Below are 12,492 nucleotides of genomic sequence, written 5' to 3' on the forward strand. Positions count from 1 at the left end.
TGTGAGATTTGATCGCTTTTCATACTTTACTTCAAACTAGGGCTGTTCACGAGCCGAGCCGAACCGAACGGACCTTTGCTCGTGCTTGGCTCGTTTACAAACCGAACCGAGCAGAGCGGCTCATTTAAAACCGAGCCACAAATTAAGCGAGCATTTTCCGAGCAGTAAATATTTCGAGCGAGCGGCGAGCGAAATTCGAGCGATTTGGACAACCGTGTGGCCCGATTTAAATTTGCTGAGAGAAATAGTGACAATGTAGGGTCTCAAGTTATTATGTCTTAATAAACAAGCACATTTCATGGCATAATATTATTCTTATGAATAACAATGTTGTGGCCGGCGAGACGATGATCATATTGCACGAACAATGACGTTGAGAGCAAGAGACGATTGACTTAGGGTAACGACATAAAACATTGAGGCGATGAGCAGACCGTCGTTTATCTGTTTAGGGTTTAACTTTTAGATTTGATATTAATTTTTTTTATTGTCGTGACCGGGTTAATACGTATAGATATAGTTCTAATTTGTATATAGTTGACCGAAATCTAATAGAGTAATATATATAAAACTATAAATTTAATTTATATGTAAGTATATATCTATGTTTGTATAAATACAGGTGTGTGTGTGTATATATGTATAATTTATATTTGTATATATACATGTTTATATATGTATGTGTATATGTATATATATATACTAACTAAAAATAATAATTCGAGCCGAATCGAGGCGAGCGGACCTTTGCTCATGCTTGGCTCGTTTACAAATCGAACCGAGCAGAGCGGCTCATTTACAACCGAGCGTCAAATCGAACGAGCATTTTCCGAGCAATTTCCGAACGAGCGTCGAGCGAGCGACGAGCGCCGAGCGGTTTGAACGGCCCTACTTCAAACTCAATATTTTTGAATCTGGGCTATGTGCTTTTAATTTTGTTGCTATTTTCATTCAAATTCAAAATCAAAATCTGATCAAATTTTTCAGTTGACATTTAGCTGAATTATCTTTTTCCTCCATTTTAATGAAGGACAAAATGGTCTTCTAACGTTTTATTATAACAATTTAAAAAATCTTGTCATTTTGCCCTTCATTAAAAGGGATAAAAAAGACAAAAAAAAAACTAAATGTTAACCTGACCAGATTTTAATTTTGGACGAAAATGACAACAAAATTGAAAACATAAAGACCCAAATTCAAAAATTTTAAGTTTTAAACTAAAGTGGTAAAAACAAACAAACCACATAAACCATTTTAGGAGTTTACTATTTTAATTCTCTCCAATTTGATTTCTTTGAACTTACTTAAAAGTGAATGATTATTTACCTTAGTATTTATTTATTTATTAATTTTGATTATTAACTCTCTAATAATCATAAGCGATACCTTGTTGAATATCTAATTGTTTGTCGTCTTCCAAATAACCCAACAACTTACCAGTATAATTAATTATTAATTGAATATATCTTCTTCTTTGCCATGACCCATGATTATGAATGCTTAGCAAATCTTGAAACGAGAAAGCGTAGATTAGATCCTTGTGACACCATGACCTAATACTTTGCCAAAACTACCGCCACCACATAACACAAGGTAAACATATGGGCTACTGACTCATTACTCGAATTACACGTAGAGCATAAAGATGGACCTACCAACATACCACGTTTAATAAGGACATCCATTGTCGGTATCCTATGAAGTATAGCTCGCTCCCTAGTCTCCTCATCCTTAATAGAGTTCTTCCATATCCAATGACCTGTCATAACACCCTCATCCACTTGCATTCTTTCGGCCACCACACAAGATTTTGAACTTTCTAAAACAAACAGTCTAAGAAACACCACTTTAAGTGGTTTGTCTACAAGTCAAGGTCCAACCAAAATCGAATATTTTCCCCGCTACCTGATTTACCTCTTATTGCAATCCCTATTTTCAGGTTTAAACTGACCAACATATTGTCCAAATTAGCTACAGTGGACCACGTACCTAGTAGTATTTTATTATTTGGAAGTGTCGGCCATGTTCGAGGCGTATAGTGTAACGCCAAGATGAGCTTCCTCCAAAAAGATTTTGAACTTTCTAAAACAAACAGTCTAAGAAACACCACTTTAAGTGGTTTGTCTACAAGTCAAGGTCCAACCAAAATCTAATATTTTCCCCGCTACCTGATTTACCTCTTATTGCAATCCCTATTTTCAGGTTTAAACTGACCAACATATTGTCCAAATTAGCTACAGTGGACCACGTACCTAGTAGTATTTTATTATTTGGAAGTGTCGGCCATGTTCGAGGCGTATAGTGTAACGCCAAGATGAGCTTCCTCCAAAGGCCTGTGTAACACCCCAACCCGGAAGGGCAGACGTGTCACAATAACGGTAACATAAACAAAAGTCATAATTCCATTTATTTGATAATGATACAACCACACGACCATTAAAATTAAGATTAATATACAAGCGGAGACATTCATCTTAATTAACTAACATCTTCAGATTTATTCCTAGGCTTTATTCTTCTCTTTTTTCCCCTCTCAAAGTAACCTGTGGACCTGTATATACAAAAAGTTTACGGAATGAGCCGAATGCTCAGTACGGAATTTTAGGCTCAAATAACAAATATTGCTTTATATGAAATCTTATCCGGATGGAACCTTATGCGAAAATGATACGATGCAAGAACATAATTTCATAATCATATCTTACGGATGTACCCATGAGCAAACTTAAAACGTGACAATACACAGGTAGCTACTCCTGCATAATTATCACATGAGATGGCGAATTGGCATACCCGTTATCCACCTCCTTATACTTAAATCCTAGGATCGATCCATACGCCTCCTAATAGCCTTATGTACCACACTTGTACTTAAGAGACGCCGTGAACTGATCTCTCCGTCACGGATGGAGCACATGATGTCGATGCCGCAACAACATGCTCGTGGGACACTCCACGAGAAGCGATACTCAGGGTATCAGAGTACAAATGGTCTTATTCACATAACTTATAAAACTTATTTTCATAACAAAACGGAACATATATTGGAACATGCGATAATGAGTATAACATAATACTATCGCATGACATGAAAGCTAAATCAAATGATTAGGATAGCAATCGAACGGACTGTCAAATGAATCGATAATCAAAGACGTGAGGAGTTTTTAACAGATATAGTAATTTAGTGGTTTTATAATAATTTGAATATGAAGCAATAAAGAGTGGGGTAAGGATCCGTACCTTAATAACTTCAAAGTGAAGCTACCTTGTGCTAATCTTTTAGATTTATATGGGCAGAGTTTAGACTACTGATTAATCTTTTAACCTAATTTAAATAACATGCACACAAACTAGATTAGTAACTTAATACAGCATTTACGTCAATTCACGAGATCAAACCCTCACAACTATTATCAAGTGCAATACTTAATAATTCAATCGGATTCACAACGAATAACAGAGCATAGTCCGAATTCGAACAGCACTCAAATATTCAAGTTGAAATCACGACGAATAATCAAAGTAGAAGCTCAATTTGAGCAGCACTCAGACAATCGTTGGATAGTTATAATCGATCGAACGTTGAATCGTAATAGCGATTGAGTTATTACCCTGATTGCGGCAGCGTTTCGAGGTGTGTGTGTGTTTGGGTAGTAGAAGAAGTATAACTCGACGTCAATTGAGAATTTGAGCGTCGTTTTTGTGCACAGAAGCAAGTCCCAAAGCCTGCTATTTATACACAAATTTGGCACCGCTTACGGACCGTAAGCCTGGTCCCTTACGGTCCGTAAGGGACACCGAAAATTCTTTTGCTTGCTCCTCACGGGACAAGCCTTGATTGGTCAGAAATTTGGTCCAATTATATTTAGACAACGTTTTAAGTAGATAATCGTCAACTAAGGTTTACCCCCCCTTGAGTTTTAGGGGTCCTGATCCTGATTCTGATTGCTCTGAAATTTTCAGGGGTTGTGCAGAATTACTTGGGTGTCTTAATTAGGGTTTTCTAGTGGTCTATTATTCTTTTTACTTCTAGAATAATGATTTTAAATTTATGGGCATTACAGCCTGACTCTTCATTTCTAAGCCTCCACTACCACTTGGATAAAAGAGAAACGTTTGATATTCTGAGAGGACACAACCCTAACCCCGCCCGCTTCTTTCTCAACCATCACTGCCTTCTAGTTTACCTAACATGTTTTCTTTTTAAAAAAAATATCCTTGTCACCACCCCATAAAAACCACCTTTGTTTCGCCTTTTGAAGCTCCAAGATTTTCATTGGCTTCGTTTCGCCTTTAGAAGCTCCAAGATTCTCACTGCGCCTTTATAAAGAAAGAAATAATATGACAAAAGGCACACTATAACATATTTCACCAAAGTTAACCTACCCCCTATCGGTAACAAACTTGCCTTCCAACCCACCAACCTGCCCTCAAATATATCTAACATCTATTGCCAGTTTCTAATTTTACTCGTCATAGCAGCAACTTTAAGCCCAATATACGTGAATGGAGTCGCCTCAACCTTACAATGGAGAATCTCTGCCAACCTCTTCACCTCACCCATTTCTACCCCCACCCCGATTAAGTAAGATTGATGGAGTTTTATATTTAACCCATAAAGCAGGTTAAAACACTGAATAAAGTGTACCACTGAACTCGCATTATCATCACTCCACTCACAAATAATATTAACTTTCCAATCCTCTACTTTAAAATATTATAATTATTGTCATGTGTGAGCTTCACATATAACCTTATCAAAAATATTCTTGCCCAAAACACCTTTACCAGGTTGGCTTAATGCGTGGAACTAAACATGATCCATGAACAAACAATTGGTCCTATGTAATCTCTTATAACATGTATCCAAACCTCATTTTCCATCGTCCCCTTCCATTGCATAATCTACCATTGAAGAACAATTTTATTCTTCATCAATCGCTTGATTACTCTGATTATAGCTAAATTGCTCTCTATCTTTCTCTCTCTCTCTCTCATTGTATTATATGTTAATATCATCATTTTTGTTTAGATTTCATGACATGAATTTGCCAAGGATATGAATTTAATTATGTTACCTTCATGTGTAAACTCATTTAATTCGTTTTTTATATTAGACTTCATTTGAGATTTTATCCTTGTCACTCACTGAATCCTTTGATATCTGCCACTGAATCGTTGTTACTGGCTGTTTTATCATCATTAAACTTCATTCATAGGTGTAATTAGACTTTATCCTGGAATTTACAATTGAATTAATTTAAACTAGGTTTAATTGTTGTATATTATATTTATTATTCATAGTTAAAATTGATTCTTCTACCCATTCGTTATATATAAGCTTAAACCCACTTGTACGATTTGGTTTTGGTTTTGAGAGTTTTAAAAGCATTGCTATATTTTGACTCACAATTTGACCTAAACACGTTAAAATTAGGTCTATTTATTTTGATTTTGCACTTTGTTTTTTTCTTTGAATCTTATCAAAGATTTTAACATGTGTAATACACAGGACTATAACCTCATATGTATTGTAAACTATCATTTAGTGTTTGTTCTTCGTGACGGGCTGTGTAATGGTGGGCTACAAAACCCTAATAATTTGTAAGTTAACTATTTGTTTGTTTCAATGACTAAATATAAATTGCATAATATTAGATTACAAAATGATAAAATATCAAATCTAAGATGTTGTGCTTTAACTATTAAGTTTATACTTTAAGGAGTCACTGGTCCATGTATAGAAAGTTTTGAGAATGGTGAAGGGAAGCCAAGTGCTTAGTACTAGAAACAAAAAGAAAGTCTTAATGGGATACATTTGCAAAAAGAAATACAGATGTTGATGCAACAAAACCAGAGACTTTAGTAATGGTTAATGGCTAAGGATAGCACTAGCATTACTGAAGGATGTCTTATGATGTTAGAATCTTCTTCAACTGAATCCTAAAGAGTGAAATTATGGACTCTTAACTTAATTTACTAATTGTTGCAATTTTCATGGGAAGTAAGGAGTATGAGCTATAATTTGTAACTTATCAAATAAGTTTTGCTTTATTAGTAGCTATTTGTTAGACATCAATAAACTTCTAAACAATATCTCATTGCTTTATTAGTAACTCTTTATTAGACATTAAAAAACTCCTAAACAATATCTAATTAAGTAAGAAAAAAAAGTTAGATACACGCCTTAACACATTATTTGAACATACCAAAAATCAACTAGCCAGGAAATATTAACATTTAACGTCCAGTTTCAACATATTTTTGTAACACACAGTATATGCATCATTCACGAACAAAGGTGCACAAATCAGTTTTTTTAGTAGCCGAACCGGCGGTTAATTTGGCCCCAAAAAAATTGGTTAATGTTTTAACTGGATTTTATCTTTTTTCGGTTAATCGCTTTAACCAGATCGGTTAATAACCAGTTTTTTTTTCCTTTTTTTTCTTTTCTCATTTTTCCAGTTAAGTTAAATCGGTAAAGCTGTTAAAACCGATTCCAATACTAAATATAATTAACCACTAACCGGTTATTGTTCTAGTGGTTAATAACTGGTTTTGGTTAATAAAGCAGTTTTTTTGCCTACCTCTATTAATGAGGAGGATGCTTGCATTAATGAAAGCTTATTGGGTTCATTAAAAGTTCTTATTCTATAAACTACTTGTAGTAGGACATCCTCTTTAACCCATTCCAATGACCAAATCCCCTTATCACTTGGAAGATAATATCAACAGCTAAAAGCTCCAGAAAAACTACATATTAAAGAGAATGATATGTATAGAAAAATGTTAAGATACATCCATATTTCCACAAAAAAGTTGTGGACTTCCGTAGGACAATTGAAATGTAATCAAAACATATAGTAAATTATCTGAGTCGAATTAACAATTTAGGTCATTTCATATGTTGTATTAAAAGTATTAACTCTTTCTCCCTTTTCATACAGTTGAGCGAATCGCAGCACCATCGGGAATTCCCTTGGAAGCAAGTCATTGCAATTATGTCATGTTTATAATTAGAATGTTGCAATTTACAAAAGCAAATCGGGAAAAGAATCAAATGTTAGTCTTTATGTTTGTGTTTCAATTACAAAGTTAATAATTTTCTTAACTAATTGATCTTAATTACAAAGTTAATGATTTTCTTAACTAATCGATCTTTGGTCAATTGTCGCATATAAGGAATTCTTGTCACGCAAAATCAAAAGCCTTAAAAAGTCTAAAGAAGTTGATGCAAACAGCTAATACTTTTTCAAAAGGGTCTTTCAGATTAGGTGTTTTAACAAAGTAGAGATAACTAAAAGAGTATTTCTCTATATATAGGCCGATAAGATATTATGTTTAATTTACCACATAGGAAAAAATTATATTCCAACAGTATATTGTAGCGGATTAAGAGTTGGGAGAGTCAACAAATATGGGTAGAAACAAAGAAAAAACATTCATTTTAGTAACTTCTAGTAGATTTAGAACGGTTAATATTATAGTCATTAAATGAAATAGTTTTTAACAAATTGTGATGCTATAACCCTTTGTTATATTTTGTGCTTACAATTTCAATTAAAAAGAATAAAAATCTTACAAGTCAAGTCAAACCAACCAAGAATGTACCCAATTTTAACCCCTTAGCTAATCAATCTATTTGCCACCTCTAGTATAAAAACATCATATGAAAAAAGGATCATGACTTGCAACCGATAAATCATCTTTTTTATAAAATCATGATAGGATTGTCTTGATCAAAAATAAACAAAAAAACACCACTTTAATTTAGTCTCTAACAATTCTCACTATAACAACCCTAAACCGATACCCTCGTAATATTTTTCGATACCCTAAAAATATTTAAAATATCCCAATATGTCTTAAAATATACTCCGTACGTGAAAACCGAACCCAAAATACGTTAAAACATTAAAAATAAAATAAAAACAAAAATAATTGGGTCGTCGCGGGGCGCGACGCCCCTTGCCTTTAGTCGACGCGGGCCGCGACGAGCTTGGGCACCCGCCCTCCTCCGGAAGCCGCCACGTGGCGACACGTGGCGAAGCTATACCGGTGACACATCACAGCTAGGGCCTACGACCCCTAGTCGCGGAGCGCGACGGCCCCTCCTGATGTCCGTCGCGGGGCGCGACGGCTTGGCCGACCAGCCCTATAAAGTTGGAGCTCTGCAGTTCATTTTCGTCGCTCAATCTTTCTAATTCTCTCTCAAATTTTCACATAGTAGGCATTATACTCGGGTATAATATCCCCCTAAATAACGGGGTTCTGCTCCGTTGTAAGTATCATAACCCCTGGATACGTATTAGATACTCTGCCCGATTGATCTAGGGTTCCGTAACGGCTATCGTGGTTCTGCCCGACGTAGTCGTTGGAATGTCGTCTCGGGGAGGGTATTATTAATGTTAAAATGAGTTATTATAATAACACGTGTGCATTTGTGTAAATTATAAATTATCACCAGGAAACCCTTACGGATAATCTAAGACAACAACGTGAGTAATCTCCTTTTTGCAAATTGTTTTTACAAAACCTCACTTAATTAATTATACATTAAGCAGTCATTGAGTATTAATTATACAAAATTTGTTACTGCCTTGCGAGGAGTAACATGACCATAAGTCAGAACGACAGTACCGTGAGTGGTAATTGATATGACTTGGAAACAAATGTAATTGCGAGACCGCCCTCAATACTACACAATGGTTTTATTAAAACTTGATTGAACTGGGATTCACTCACCAGTATTTCCCACTGACAAAATGTTTTTAAACGCGTTTCAGGTAACAAAATGTGAAAGCCAATTAGAAGACAGCTGGACAGCACTGAAGGTTTGGAAAAGTGGCAATAAAGTTACCTAAAAGAAATAGATGTTTTTACTAAATAAAAATAGGATTTATTCGTATGAAAATGTGTGTACTGAAAACTTGGGTTTTGTCCCATGTGTTTAATATTATGAAAATGTGGTATTTTACTCTGATAAAATATTTCCTAACTACGGTCCTGATGAAAATTTCCGCTGCCAAATTAGACAAAAACAGGATACCACCGAAACTGGCCGCGGCCGCCTGTCCCCGGGTTTGTAATAGGGGGACGGGGGTTGCGACAGAAGGTGGTATCAGAGCTAAGCCACTGATTCAGCCACAGAAGTATTCTGCTGACACCAAAATTCAAAGTGTTAGGAAATAAATTACGGAAATACGTGCATAATTGTATTTTATTGTTATGTGTTATTTGACTATTTGTTAGTTTTCAGTATGAGCGACCAAGGACCATCTGACGCGTACCGTCAATTGTCTGGTTCGTCTAGAAGCGAAGGTGCCTCCTCTCAGCCTGCCCTCTCGGGGTACTCTGCTGATACGGAAGAAGGAATATTCGTATTTAAGGCTCAATCTGAAGAGCCATTTCCTCAGAAAAAGAGGGGATGGTTCAGTAGGGGAGCACATGAGCGTAGAAAGCGTATGAAAAAGTTACAAGACCAGAGAGCACTAGCCGCAGCCAAAAGAGAAACCGATGCCTATGCCCAGGATATGCTTGATAGGGGTATAGCCAATATTCACATCTTAGCAACCACTGCAGCTGACCCTAACCTGGAACAAATGTTAGTTCCCCAACCACAACCACCAATTCCTGACCAATCAATGGAGATAGAAAACCCTGAAAATCAAGTAGAAATGCATGATTTCAATCTGGAGGAAATACCTAGTGTCACACCCCGACCACGTAAAACAACAAAACGTAGCGGAAACGTCGGGGAGTGTTGTAACAAAATCATTGTTTCATAACACATGGAAATTGAAATATTGTTTTATTGATTAAAAGAGTTACAATGTCTTGAAAATCAAAGAAATATAACATAAATAACTAGTCTTGCATCTTTTATTGTCACTAAGGCCCAAGTCTGGCTAAGTGTATCTTGATAAATCCTATGCATCATATCCTGAAACACATGTGAAAATAGGTACGTCAGCATAAAAATGCCTGTGAGATACATAGGTTTTGTGAAAATAGAATTCATGACTTATGTTTGAGAAAATGTTTAGTCATGAACCTTGTAATTTGCTTTGTCTTGCAAATCATTTGAAAAACGATAAGATCAGATGATATGTATAAATAAATGTAAGGTTAAATGAATAACCAAATAAAATGAGTTTGTATAAGATAAGTTGTCTGTAAAACAATGTCTTGTGAAAAGTATGTTATTTGTATAAAACGTCATATGTCTCAAATTGAAATGATTCAAATAACGCTACGATATGTAATACCATACAAACACTTATATATAGGAAGTACCAGCGGCGTATCCACCATGCTTGTATCATATTACACACGCCTCGTTACTTAAATCACTTACTCAAACCAAACCATCAAGATGTAATGTTTAACAATTGTAGAAATGTTTATGTATAGTCCAATGTCTATTGTCAAATGTAAATCTTGTCAACAGATACAAAAGGTTCACAAGGTTCAACAGTTAAAATCAGTTCATATAATCAAACGGTTACGACGGTTCACATGGTCAAACGGTTACAACGGTTCAAAATGTAATATAATGTGTTCATATGCTGGATGAGCATATGCAACAGAAATGCAATGTAAAACAATGTACTAAGTATGCACACACGGAGTGTTCGTTGAAATAAACTGGTTATATTTACACATCAGTGCGCGTATAACCTTCCAGAAAGCGATTTAGAGCTTGAAATCGACAAGAAATGATATGTGCAAAAGATACACATATTTATACAGATCCCAAGTATGAAATACAATATTTCATTGGCTTGGTATTTGTTTGATGGTCACAGTGACCCAGGTGTCACAGTCTCCCCTACTTTAGGAAATTTCGTCCCGAAATTTATTCGTAGGGCTCTGTCGGTGACTTTGTGTTTATAACCATCAAAGATAAGCAAGGCATAATCCTGTCATCTCCTTAACGGACATTCTTCAGAAACGAAAATGAACAAACGGAGTCATTTTCCTCAACAAGTATTCTTCAGAAGCGGAAATGAAGGAATAAACAAACGGGGATTCATTTCCTCAACGGTCAATCTGCAGAAAAGAAAATGAACAGACGGAGTCATTTTCAATGGGTGCTTCATCAGAAATGGAAATGAGAAGGAAAATCAAACGGATATTCATTTCCTCAACGGAAAATCTTCAGAAACGAAAATGAACAAACGGAATCATTTTTAACGGTTGCTTCCTTAGAAATGGAAATGAAAGGGATAATCAAACGGATATTCATTTCCTCAACGGACAATCTTCAGAAACGAAAATGAACAAACGGAGTCATTTTCAACGGGTGCTTCATCAGAAATGGAAATGAAACGGATAAACAAACGGATATTCATTTCCTCAACGGACAATCTTCAAAAACGAAAAATGAACTGACGGAGTCATTTTTCAACGGGTGCTTCATCAGAAATGGAAATGAGAAGGATAAACAAACGGATATTCATCTCCTCAACGGAAAATCTTTAGAAACGAAAAATGAGCTGACGGAGTCATTTTCAACGGTTGCTTCCTCAGAAAGGGAAATGAATAGAGCTAATTCTAGACACATGACAAAACTCGCTGTGGGTTCTGTGCACTGAATCCCATAATTATGTATGCATCCATAATTACGTAATTCATTGCACAGTCCGCACAGTTTATCTTGTAATGTTTAGGGAAAGAAAATCAAACCTGTGATAAGGGTGACTAGACTACCATAGGGTCCTTTTTATTTAGATCGACAGATGATCTTTTTAATTAGGTCACCAAGGAGTCCTTTCAGCTATATCATCACATGATGTTCCTAACCAGATTTTTGGATCAATCTGTTTAACTAGACCACTCAAGGGGTCTAATTACGGAGTAGTACTTTAATAATCCAAGGGACTTAACTACAACGTAGAAGTCCATTAAGAATTTTATGTAGTACCTTTGGGTATCCTACTATGAATCCCTTATACGAATGATATGGAAGATTCTACGAGGATTTGGATAACAAAAACATGGATTGCACCAAAAAAATAAAAAGGAACACATAAGCACATATTCACATAGTTGTTTAACTTGATTATTAATTTGTTATTAACTTGCTATAGATTGAAAATGGATATTCAAGGTACACCAGGAAACCAGTCGCTGGACTTCAATGTCCTCTGGGATCTATCTGAAAAGATAGGATGATCTCCCAAAAATTCGATTTTGTTTTCAAAGAAGCGTAACATTCGAATTAAGGAACGCAACAATTTTAGGATTTGCAGAAATACCCTTAGGTACCCTATTAAGGATTTATAGTGGTACTTTGGGTATTCGTCCAGTGTTGTAACTTGCGTCTTGTACTTCGTTTCCTCGGAAGAAACGGGTACTTTAGGAATTTCGTGGATAACGCAAGATATCATAAAATAGAAAAATCTTGGGGGGTAGTTTGCTTTTCAAGGAATACGATTCCTTGATTGTCGGTATTGTAGGGGATGTGTTCTTTATACATACAACCAC

This window comes from Helianthus annuus, chromosome 5 (assembly GCF_002127325.2).
Source record: "Helianthus annuus cultivar XRQ/B chromosome 5, HanXRQr2.0-SUNRISE, whole genome shotgun sequence".
Taxonomy (NCBI): domain Eukaryota; kingdom Viridiplantae; phylum Streptophyta; class Magnoliopsida; order Asterales; family Asteraceae; genus Helianthus; species Helianthus annuus.